The sequence below is a fragment of the Pseudoliparis swirei genome, chromosome 4, assembly GCF_029220125.1.
Source record: "Pseudoliparis swirei isolate HS2019 ecotype Mariana Trench chromosome 4, NWPU_hadal_v1, whole genome shotgun sequence".
NCBI lineage: Eukaryota > Metazoa > Chordata > Actinopteri > Perciformes > Liparidae > Pseudoliparis > Pseudoliparis swirei.
The window spans coordinates 24,229,391-24,242,133 of record NC_079391.1 but is presented as its reverse complement, the minus strand read 5'-3'; positions in this window follow the sequence as shown (position 1 = coordinate 24,242,133).

Genomic DNA, 12,743 nt, shown 5'->3' with positions numbered 1-12,743 from the left:
TGAGAAAAAAAGGCACATAAATAATGTATATCCAGAATCAACAACATCAATTATTATTGATGACATTTAGGATGAGGACTCTTGAGCAGGAGCATTCTAATGGGATACATAGCTGCAGCTGGGTTTAACAACCCTGTTGGACAGGAGACGAGTTCCCTTCGCTCTTTAAGTCCTCGTGTACATAAATAGGGCTTATCCACTATTATTGAAGGAATATTGCAGTCAAACATCTTGGTTACCAAGAGTTTGGTAAGAAGATTTACACCTGGAGGCTTCAAGTATCCTGCCAGGAGGACGTTAAAAAGCCAAATACGCCTCTTAGGACCTGTAAATATCACGAGTTCACTAAATGCATCTGGTTTAATCTGTCAACAAACCTGGAGTGGAAAAACAACACTGTGGGCTTCTTGTTTGCCTCAAAATATTTAAATGGATTTATCTTATTCTCTGGAAAAGAGTGTTACTCGGTTCAGTTATATTCAAGATGTACAAGAGGGGGCCGTGTCGAGCTAAGCCCACCCGTCATATAAAGTACTCAAGGATGTTTGGATGTCAGTTGACAAAAACGTTTCATTCCCAAATGGGGACATGCTTGTGCTGTAATTTACACATTTCTCTCTCCTTCTCCTCCTGATGGATGACTGGAAGAGAGGTGCCAGTGGAGGAGAGAAGTCATGTACCGCTCAGAAAACGTGCTGTGTTCACTAAGTTACACCTGCTTTTAAATCATCCCGTCAAACTGAAGGATTTGATTTGAAGCCATAATTCTCGTCATGTGTGAATATAAGTTATGTTCGTGAGCTTTAGGGATCCAAGGCGTCATTAATTATTGTCCAACAGGGTTGTGCAAATCAAATACAGATTGTTTTTACGTTTTGCTGCACAAAAACCGTAAAACACGGAAAAATCTAAACTATATTTGAAGCCTTACAGCCTGAGGAAAGAAGCTGCTCTGAAGTCTGGTGGCACGACAGCTGAGACTTGGGTCTCTGTTCCCAGACGGCTGCACTGTGCACAGGTTGTGGCTGGCGGGTTTTGTTTTTAACATCCTATGGAGCTCTTCTCAGGCTCCTCTTGTCACCACTATCCCTGATGCTCGGTAGACGGGTACCAGTGATGTTTTTTTATCACCCGCTGGAGAGCCCTCCCGTCCTGGGCCGTGCGCATCACATGTCAGTTTCTCATGGGCGACTGTGGCTCCGAAGGTAAAGCGGGTCGTCCCTCCATCAGAAGATCGGTGGTTTGATCCCCGGCTCCTCACACTCATCCACAAATTGCTGCCGGTGTTAATGCTTAGTTTGTTGGGCATGTGGCACCTTGCTTGGTCGTCACCTGCCATCGTGTTAGGTTGTTTGTGATGCTGGTTCCTAGAAAGCTACAATTCTTCACTTCACCAGCTGAGCATTGCCTTTTTTTGATTTTCTAAAATGAACGACAGACTTCCTGGTTCCCCTGACAGTGACCCTGGGGGGCTCTGCCGTTCAACACTGGAGTGGAGGAGGGGTGATCCGAGCTGCCTGGGGTCTGTTTGTGAGGAAGTCTAATAACCAGCTGCAGATTGAGGCTCCGGAGCCTCAGTGCTGAGTTTGGTAATCACTTTCAAGGGGGAGATTGTGTCGAAGGCTGAAATCAACAAACAACTTTCTGATACAGGTGTTGTTTTTTTCAACATGTGTGAGAGCTGAGCGGAGAGGCCTGGAGACCTGGTATGTGTATTTTCTAACTTTGGAGAAAGCCAGGTTAGCCCCCCCCCCACCACCACCACCATCCCCTACACACACACACACACACACACACACACACACACACACACACACACACACACACACACACACACACACACACTCACACACACAGAGAGACACACCCCTGGCTCAAGCTCCTGACTTGGGGGGCATCTCTTCAGCTCTATATTCTAACTCATGCCGTGCTCCTCCTCTTACATTTTGGATTGTATCTACTGCTCCGCGGCAGGAGAGGAAGAAGGCACAACACAGGAAGAAGTATTGCACTTTCAGCATAAATAGATCCAAGTACCGACATCCTGTTCTCAGACGCAATGGCTTCCACAGAACAGGGTTCTATTTTGAGAAACATTAGCATGAACAGATCTGCTTGCACAACATAGCAGTTATTCGGAGCTCAGTCTGTTAATGCTGATTGAAGCAAGTTGTCCAAACTAATGAGGGAAGCTTAATGCCACAGGTAGCAAATGAAATATGGTTGCTTTTCCATTGGCCTCTTTCTGAAAGAACGCCTTCTCTTTAGTCTTTCGCAACAGTCAAGCGCTCACTGTCATCCCTCTACCTCCCCCATTCAGAATCACTTCTCAGCTCGCTTCATCTCGCGCTATCACTCCTGCTCATTCATCGCTCTATCGAGACGAGTCTGTTCTGTCTTCGTTTTTCAGCTTCTCTGTCAGATCCCACCGGGATAGCGCCCTCAAAGTTAAGATACTGACACATGAAAGGCAGAGAAGGGGAGGCCGTTAGTCAGCGACAGAGACAGGGAGCATCCCGGCTAGGCGAGAGACCCGGAGCTCCCAGCTGGCACTTCTGTTTCAATTTGCTTGATTTCAATTGTTAAGATAGCAAATTACAACATAGACAAAAACAACTGTATTCTCTTCGAGGAATGTTTCTCTAGCGACTGGAAATTTAAGTGAATGGAGTCTGCTTGTTGAATTCCCTGCTCTTAATTGAACAAAAAACATATCGTGCCGAACTCTACTTCAGAGATGTCCTTCACTGGTTTTGATGTCTGGAACTAATTTACCCTATTAGTCTGAACCCCCACCCCCCCCAAGCCCCCCCCCTCCCCCTGCCTCAGAATAAAGGAATAAAGGATTCTTGTCTGGCCCGACTCTCACCTCTGCATTCCAGCCTCCGTCTCATCTCAGCCCAGGTCTACGTGCTCTGCTGACTGGCTGACTGGCTGAGTGCATGGCCGCCTGTCCATCTGCAGTCTGACTGTTGTACAGGCCGGCGAGGTGTGGGTGTCGGGGTAATTGCGGCTTCAGCAAAATTCTCATGTAATAGTGGACAAATAGAAAGTCTGTCATTACATTCAGATTCAGATTCAGACTTTTACAATGTGTCTGTCTTGCTTCTTCGTTCAAATTTGGGTGGAAACGAGTGACGTCCCATGTGTCACCGTGGCGATGGTACGCCATATCAGTTGCCATGGGGCAAAGGGTCGTGTTGCTTCGCTTCCACCGTTTTCAACAGCTGAAAACATTTATATCTGTGAGTCTGAGAGCTATAAACAACATTAGGCTCATGTTTCAGCCTGAACAATGTTCCTATCGTTCATTTGGAGCTCATTATTTCTGATAAACTGCTCTGGAAATCCATCTTACCCATCTCTATTATGAAGGCGTGACTTCACTATGTTTCACTCCTCTGGCTAATAATAATTGGAAAGTAAAGTAAGTGTCTTAATTAGGGCTCATAGTTAAATGAACATTACATGGAGTTGATACAGGATACATTTACAAAAATAGGAAACACTGCAGCCTGGATTGTAAATAATCAAACGAATTAATATACTAGCAAAGACAACATCAAATATCCTCTCTTCAAATGTTCACATATCAGTTCATGGATGGCAATACGTACTGTGGCCATTTTGAGTCATGGCCCTGCTGGCTGGCTGGCCCGCTGGCTTCTGATTGGTGGGAGACCCGTAGCTCCCAGCTGGCAGTTCAGTTTCAATTTGCTTGATTTGGCAGCGACGAACCGCCTTGAGATGGGCAGGCCGCTCTGCAGGAGGACCGCTATGAACAGGGGAATACCAATCCACAAGGTATGTTTTGTTCACCTGGAGCACGAACAAGTCGGGGCAATGTCATGTAAAGTTCAGCTTTGAATAAGAATACGGCTGTGTGTTTTAAACACTTCTATTTTGGAAGTATTATATTGTCTTCTTGTTTCCTAGATATCACACTAATTTGGGACTTCTTCTTTGGCCTAGGGTTATCTTTACCCATTGACCTGAGGTCCTATACTAATCATCAAGTATTACATTAAAACAAATGCTAAGCTTTTTTCACTCTTATGCCAAGCTTTTCTTCATTTGTGGACAATAAAGAATATTATTCTGATAAGTTCAGCACAGAGAGAAACACTAAGCCTGACTCCTGTCCAAAGATATCCATCTACTGCAGCAACACAAAATGTAAGAGTAAAATGTAATTTACTTAAAGAAAATGACAACTATTTAAGAGTGTTACATTTATTATGAGCCAGGCTAACACAGTGAAGTCCCGCCTTCATACCAGAATGTGAGGTGGATGCAGAGCAGAGATCTATCATGAACAAGAAGAACTGCAGCAGAGGAGTTTGAGACGGATAATACTGCAGTAATGAAAGTCCCTTTTGCCACCAGCTCTTTTGGCTCAAGAATGAAACATTTTAGCTGAAATACATTCGGCGACGACGCTACGAGCCTCTGGAAAAATACAATATAACCAGCTATTAGATTAAAGTATTATTTGGAAGAATCCGACTCTAACCCGAAAAAAAACAAGCAATAATTGTATTTTATTTCAATTCAAGGTTATCAAATAGAGTTAGGATCAGATGTAGCGGAGAAGAATTAAAACCAAGGGAGGGATGCATCTGCACCAGATGTCAAAATCAGAAGAGCCAGAACATCTCTGCCCCCACGGTTATGCTGTGGTGCATAGAATGTGTTTACAATTTGTTTGCTACTGTCTTGTTATTTCATCTGGCTCAGGAATGCAGACAGATAGGAAGTTTGCAACTACCTTTTTTTACATGCAGACACACACACACACACACACACACTTCCACAGACCCAGACAGTAGGCAGTGCGGTAGATTTATTGGGCCATTTACCGTGCCAGTCATCCATCTGTCTGCGCCTCATCTATTCCCATCATGCAGCTGTGTAGGTGTGGATTGAACCTCTTCCTGGATGATGCACACCCAAAGTACTTTTCACTTAATGAGAACAGATTCCATTTAAACGTTATACGGCTAGACCCCGGCCGGATACATCGTGAACCGAGGGGTCGTGTTTTGTAACCGCTGCACAAACCGGAGACTTTTCATGGGAAGTTGTGTTCCAGCCGGGGGCCCCTGGGGGCCCAGCGGGCTATAAGAGGCACTCCGCACTGCATGACCTTTTCTCTGTTGTGCGTAATTTCTCCATCTGCGTACGATCGAGTGCAGTGGGAACAGTCGTCCTCTGAAAAGCAGCATTGGAGTCTTTGAGCCCCAAAGGTTCACGCAGAAAAAAAAGGTGTGGCAGTTTTGCAGTGGAGGCAGCAGGAAGGTGCGCCACGAAAGAAAAGGTCCCAATGTGTCGGGGCAACATCTCCATGCACTCAACAAGGAGTACAAAGGGAGAGGGCGGAGTTAAGAATGTCAAAAATGAGCCTGAGGATGTAATCAAGTGAGACATTAAACCACTAGCGGACAAGATGTGTGTGTGTGTGTGTGTGTGTGTGTGTGTGTGTGTGTGTGTGTGTGTGTGTGTGTGTGTGTGTGTGTGTGTGTGTGTGTGTGTGTGTGTGTGTGTGTGTGTGTTTGGGAGGAGTGGGGGGGGGCACCCATGTCTCATGAGTGGAATTACAATGAACCCTCCATCCCTCAGGACATGGGCTGTTGTGTACACAATAGCTTTGAGGGACTTTCTGTCTCTTGCTTTGAACTCATGTGATGTTTTTCCTGCTAGCTAAACATTGTCTTACGGTGAACAAATTAATTATATATATATATATATATATATATAAAAAATATGTATGTATATTTATAGGAATGTAAGTGCCAGAAACTCCTGATCCACCACGGTGTCTCTGACTTCACTGTGAAAAGAGAAACTTTCAACTTTTTGAAGACGATCTTGCCGGTACGAAGCCTCCCCCATATAAATAATTCTGTCTTGTTTTCTTTCTCTCTCTCTCTCTCTCTGTGGGGTAACTCGCTATGACCCAAACCAGACAAGGACAATATAGTTCTGCAGCTTCTCTCTGTATCAGCGAGCTGCCAGAGAGGCCGCTCTCATGCCATGCCCACGAGCTGAAGAAGTCTGAAACACTTGTTCGGCATCGGCTCTTCATTCGTCTCAATTCAGACGTCGACGAGAATCACGATTAGGGTGTCTCTTAAATATATTTGCTTTTTAAGATTCACCCATTGTGCATTGGAGAGTTCAGGCGACACTTGCTCTCAGAAATGGCCGAAACCAAACGCAACCGTAATCATAACTGTTAGGATGAGATAATCCTTCCTTAGTCTCACAGTGAGGACAAACTGCTGTGTTACAGAAGCAAAGGCGATAACCAGAAGCGTCATTTTAAAAAAACAGCAAGATATTACAAACAAGTAAATGGTAAAAAGCTAAATAGTAAAAACAAGACAAGAATTGACATTATTGCCTGTAGGAAATATTGATACAGAAAAGTGTGGTATGCAATGATAGTGTCAGTTTTACCATCAACGTCAACAGCATAAAGCTTGTTGGTACACAGTCTTGTCAGAAATGTTGCATCTTGTGTCCAAAAACAAGTCGTATGCCCACAGCTGTGATCTATGGATGCAAATGATGTCCTTAATCTTTGAGTTAACGCTTTATAGATCTGGCCTTCCTTCATCTTTATTTCCAGTGAGATGTCAGGATGGTCAATTCGAGGATTCAAAGTCATCTGATCTGTGTGTTTCTGATCACAAATCAATCAACGATTATCTCTGAAGTTACAATTGGATGGGACGTCTCCTGGTTTAGGGAAAAACAATTGCTGAATAAACAACTTGGAATGAGATAGATGAGAGCGTAGTTTGTTGGCCAGAAAGCTCCAACGATCAGCTAAAAGAGGCTCAATGGGTCAATGGGTCAAACGTCTTGGCTGGTTCGTCCCCAGGGAACAACCCCCTTCACAGCTTGACCCATTGTTCACATTCTAACTGTTGATTACAGCGAGCCAGGCTGGTAACAGAAGCCTTTAAAGCTGTTTGCTTTCGGGTCTAACGTCCACTCCTCTCTGGACCGACTGCAGCTCAGTCTCCCTGTGATCCTCAAACATACAGTGACTGGATTTAGTTGGATTGGATGCTTATCTGGATTCCTTCCTGATTCAGGCAGACACCATGGATGAATGTATCTCTAAATCTCCTCTGGCCTTCCAGACCCATTAGGTCCCTTCACGATCGCTCTGTCTTCAGTGAGGTTCACTTATGGAAGAGCACGTGTTCGGTGGCCATGTGTTCTCCCGTGCAGTCGGATATTCCATGAAGCTTTCTGGATTAGACAGATGGTTATGGCTGAGTCCTCACTGCTTTAGCCAGATGCTCCGCAGGTTGCATCAGGTGGGAGAGTCCACAAAACCAGTGAGGACCATTTGATGTGAACACTGTGGGCGCACACAACCAGCTGCTAGACACTGTGGTCCAAACCCATTAAAAAAAGAACCCTCGTAACTCCATTACGCTGCATCTGTGAAACCTCATGACCACACACACACACACACGAACAGCGAAGGAAATCTGCTTCACCACCTCTTCATCCTTCCTCTTCACATTAAACTCAAAGCTAAAACAAACACAGAGGATACACAAGCTACACAAGCACTTCATTCAGTCCCCACCGTCTTGGCTCGGTCTCGAACAGGCAGCCGATTTCAGGACAAAAGCTCTGATACAACACTAGTGGACCAACTTGTGTGGAATATTTCCCAGATGATAGGCAGATATTTCTCCCAGGAAAACCCCCAAAAACCCAAACAGAGCTGAGAGAAGAGTGGCCAGACACACCAATGAATGTGTGTGTGTGTGTGTGTGTGTGTGTGCGTGTGTGTGTTTGTGTGATCCTTCCAGGTTTAGAGGACATGTGCACACCCATATTATATCTCCACGTGGGATTTATATTATGTTAGCTCTCATATCACCTCGTCATCTGTCATCTCTTTCTGACTGCTGGCAGTAAGCTGCTGAGTCACATGGTAATAATGTTCACCTCGCATTTTTCCTACAGATTACTGCAGACATGCCCGTCATGCGCGCAGCAATCTTCCCGTGAGAAAGCGACCACGCCCTGCACATGGGACGTAAAGCAGCACCGCGGCGGACTGAGTTCGCTGGAGTCTGTTGGAGTGCGAGAGAAAGAGAAAGTTAGCCAACACATGAGGCCGACCTACGACCTCTCTCATCGGGAACAAAGGACAGATTTGTGTGCCTTGATCCTTGCTGCATGCTTTCCAGTAAAAAGCCACAAAAAGAAGCGTTTGACATGATTTGTCGGGAACCTGGCGGCTTGATATCGGAGCCATTTTTCACTGGAGCGTTCTCTTCATATCCAAACATCTGCTACCACAAAGAAAACACCGGCCCATTTTCAGCATTTACTGTAATCCGCGTGGATCTCGTCTGTGGAGGTATTGCAATGTTGTCAGTGAAGGACTCTCGCAGCACCACAATATGTCTCCAATGGTGGTATCACTCTTTGTGTTGAAGTCAATGTCACCTTTTGTACAAATGGTGGATGTGTCATCTTAAAAGGAAACATTTTCATTATTTAGAGACCAATTAGTTAAACCACATGGCCTGGAGCATATGCAGTTATTTTGAAGTGAGTCAGAGTGATGCATGTAGGGATGGAGGTGCATGGATATGAATCTTCACATGCCACGATTACTGTGTCGTACATTTAGAGAGGTAAACATTTGGTAAAAGTGGACTAAATGAATGTGTGCATCTGATAAGGATGCTGCGTTGTGAAGAGTGTGTGTGTGTGTGTGTTTGTGATCTGTATTATATTATTAAAGGTCAACCCGTCACTTGGAAAGGCACACATGCAGAATTTGATTTGTGGAAAGGTGCCATTATTTAATGAAAGTGTCTCTGAGGATTTCTGGAGGTCGATGCAAATCAACTCCAATAACACTGTAATAAATACGCCTGAAGAAATAGCATTTCATAAGTGCTAATCATTTCAAATAAATAATTAATTATGACTATATGAACCAATTTTATCTTTATATTTCATGTGTATATTTAATGTATTACTCATGTGTTAATAAAGGAGTCCTTTCATTTTAATTTATTAGCCATTTCCTGTGTACCACAAGCTCTTCACTCCGACCGGGACCGAGTTCATGATGAAGATCCCAAAGGGAGCGTTGGTGGGCTCCCATCATCCAATCACACCAACTAGGAAATGACTTGTTACCAAGGGGACCGGCACTCCGGGTCACAGAAGACGAGGGCACAGAGGACTGCCCAGACACAGGCACGTGCACACCCCGGCCCCCCAAGCAATATCTTTAAACTATTACAGATAAATGGGAGACAAACCGCTTTGTGCTGATTGCCAGCTCGACGTACAAGATTGGTCTCGTGATACCTGCAGAGATATTTGAGTGGATTAACAATGTCATGGACCGGAACCTGCTTCCATTCTCTCCACCAATGAGAGAGCAAAGCCGCTTTGCAATGTAACACAAGTGTCCTGATCCGTGTCAGAAATACACGAGGGCAAAGGGCAACACTGCCCCCAAGAAATATAATTGGGCCCCTGATATCACTAGGAGAAAGGCAAAAAATACTAATATTCTTATTATTGCCATTTGATGACTATATTGCTCATATTCTGTAAGCCTAAATAACTATATTTATTATTTTGAACGAAGGTTAAATGTTATTTCATAAGTTTCAAAAAGTGCCCCCAATTTCTTTTTAAATGCCCCTGAATTTCAGTCAGTGGGGGTAAAAATTGCCCCCTAAAAATAATGTAAATGTCCTACCCTGATCCAGATGTACATGAAGAGACAAACGAGTAGCACATTGAGCTAAGTTGAGCTACTGTTACTTGTCTCAGTTTTTCAAAGGGAACCGTTCCGGTCCATCTTATTCATCGTCCTCTTTGTTCACTCACCTCCTCCCCCTCCTCTCTTTCATCCATCCATCTCAATCTCTATCTGCAGTGTAGGTTGGTGTTCCTGTAATTACTGCCTCCTACTCTATCCGTCATGCTCATTCGAACACACACACACACACACAAACTCACAGAAACTCTGATGACAAACACAAGGCTTTTTACATTTCATTTCATATTATTCGTGTCTCTTATCCCTATTTATGTAAATCACAGGGCTTCATCAGATTAGGTCTGCCTACCCGGCTCGACTTTGGCGATTGTCTTGTGTTTCAGAGGATTTCCATACGACTCGGGTAATTACGTCTAGCTCGGCGGCCCACGCGGGGGGATATTGCGCAATGGGTGGTGGACCGACCGCAGTTCATTGAAAGGTCAACAAATAAACAGGCGTATCTTGTTTCGTCCAGCCCGGCTGCCTGCTCTGCTCATGCTCCCGTGTGTGTGTGGCCGAGGAGAGTTGAGCCCCATATTAAGCCACGCTGAGCCTCTTTTAAGAGCATTGATCAATTCCCAGGAGTCGAGTGAAGAGTGAAAGTCTCCATCATTGTTAGTAATCTTATGGTTTAATTCAATGGACTCTTTTCCTCCTGATGGATCAATGCCATGATGGAGTGGCTATTTATCACTGAGAGTGGACTAGAGGCTAACGGAGCCAGGGGTGTGGGTGCGGTGAGGGGGGGGGGGGGGGTTCAGAAGAGGATGACCTGCTGGAGGAATACAATATTCACTTATTTGCTGCAGCTAATAAAAATGGTAAATAAAAAATGTGAGCAAATAGTGGGACCTCCGGTCAGTGATTGTATGTCCTCTTAAGTTCTATCACATTTCACTTGAATTGTTGAGTGTCCTTAAAAATTTAAATACTCGAGTATTTTCAAAATAAATCTGAACATTATATTGTATATGACGCAAGTTTTTTTTCTCCTTTTTCTATCTCATCAGTCATCTTTGGACCCCTTGGGCCCTCTGTTCCCGGCCCCTCTGCATCTGATCCTGACGCACCGAGGCGCCCTTTGGAATCGATGTGAGGCGAAAGGTAAGAAACCTTCAGGAGGTCAACAGAGGAGGTTCCCTCTCCAGGATGGACAGAAGCAATAGATGTCATGTGTACAGAAGGAATCATTACAGAGTTACAACACATTCAATGAGTATGACAGTGTGTATGAATAGTTAGTATTCACGTGTCCATGAGCGGCCGACTCCCAGGCAAGGTCTCGTCCTTTTGAAGAGCGGTTAGTGCTATCAATGACAGGCCGTCTGGGATTTACCAAAGCAAATATAACGGCTCAGCAATATGTATTGACCTCCAGGGATCCCAGGATGTATCAATCACTAGCCTCATTGATATACGTATTGATTGCTTTTACATTGATGCTTCAGTAGATTTAAGAACCGGCCTTGCTCGAATGTTCTTCTCGCTGCGTATGTTTGTAATTGGCTTATTTTTACGGGTATGTTAGTGAGAAAAACATGATTTAAAGTCCACTCACCACTGTGACCATTCTTTCCCGTCTGACAGCAGCCAGAGCAAAGAGCAAAAGCATGATGGATTGGAGGGCGGGGAAGAAGGGAAGAGCCTTGAAGAGAAAAGGAGGTTAAAAGGAGGAGAGGGAGGAGAGGAAACGGAATTGGAAACAGTGGCTTATTATCTGACCACCACGGTTCCAGACCACTGGCTCTCAAAGTGGAGGTCCTCAAGCAAAATGAGTAATAGACTCAATTCCCAATATTGATCCCCATTAGGCCGTGTGTTCTGACGGTGACCTTTGTCCACATCCTGATTCGGTTCTGGTCCTCCTTTTCATCACCTTCCCTGCATTGCAGTGCAAATGACAACAGTTGTCTCTCGGTGTGCAGCCCCGGTGTCAGCCTGATCTGGATCTGGACTCTGATGTGTTTCTAAATGAGTCCGTGACATGGACATATTTGTGGTAAGTGCAGGTTCAGACATTGATGAGATGAATTTAATTGCACTGCATGAAAATACAAACACAGCGTGAAACACATCACTTTCAGAGAGCAGGCTCTGACTGGAACAGACTTATTGGCATTTCTGAGCAGTGTGAGAGACTGAGTACCTGCAACCAATTTGAATTTGCTTTTTTTGTTGTTGCTGCATAAAAGGGACCCTCCAGCCACTTCACATATGACTATGCGGTTACTTATCCCAAGGAGCACTATTGAGCTGGTGATCGCAGTTGCATTCTGTCATTTGGAATCCGAGAAAAGAACCCTGATGATGTCATCCTGGACTGGGCTTGAGATTTTGAGATCTTTTAGTAGAAAGCCAGCTTCATGAGCCGGTGGCATGGAGTTTTAAAACATTTTAGTCAGGGTCAGGGAAAGACCAAAAGAAAAAAAGCAAAGTTGCATTATGTGTAGGATGCACTTTTGATGCACCGAATGTAGTTAAATGAGTAAGCGTGTTAATTTTTAGAGCATATTTCAAAAGCTAGTTTCTCTTTAACAAGGGACTAATAGTCAGGATGTATCTGATGGGTTCATTTGAACCATAGTTGTGATCTGCCCCTTCCAAGGCCACAACTGTGTGCAATACAACACACGTTGCTGAGTGGTGCGCTGACTCACTAAACTTTATATTTCTGAATCGCTGTTAAAAGCCCCGAGCTGTATGCAGCAGTGTCCAACCCCGAACTATCTGTTTAGTATTTTTACAGCAAAGTGTAATCAAAGTCTTTTCTGACCAGCAGTCACTCGAGCTAAACGACTGAGCCGGCAGAGACACCCACGGGCTTAACTCGCCACCGGTTATTCTGATGGAGAGGTCATAGGTCATACCAATTCATCATAGCCAGGCGGAGTGGAGTAAATGATGGAGCAACACA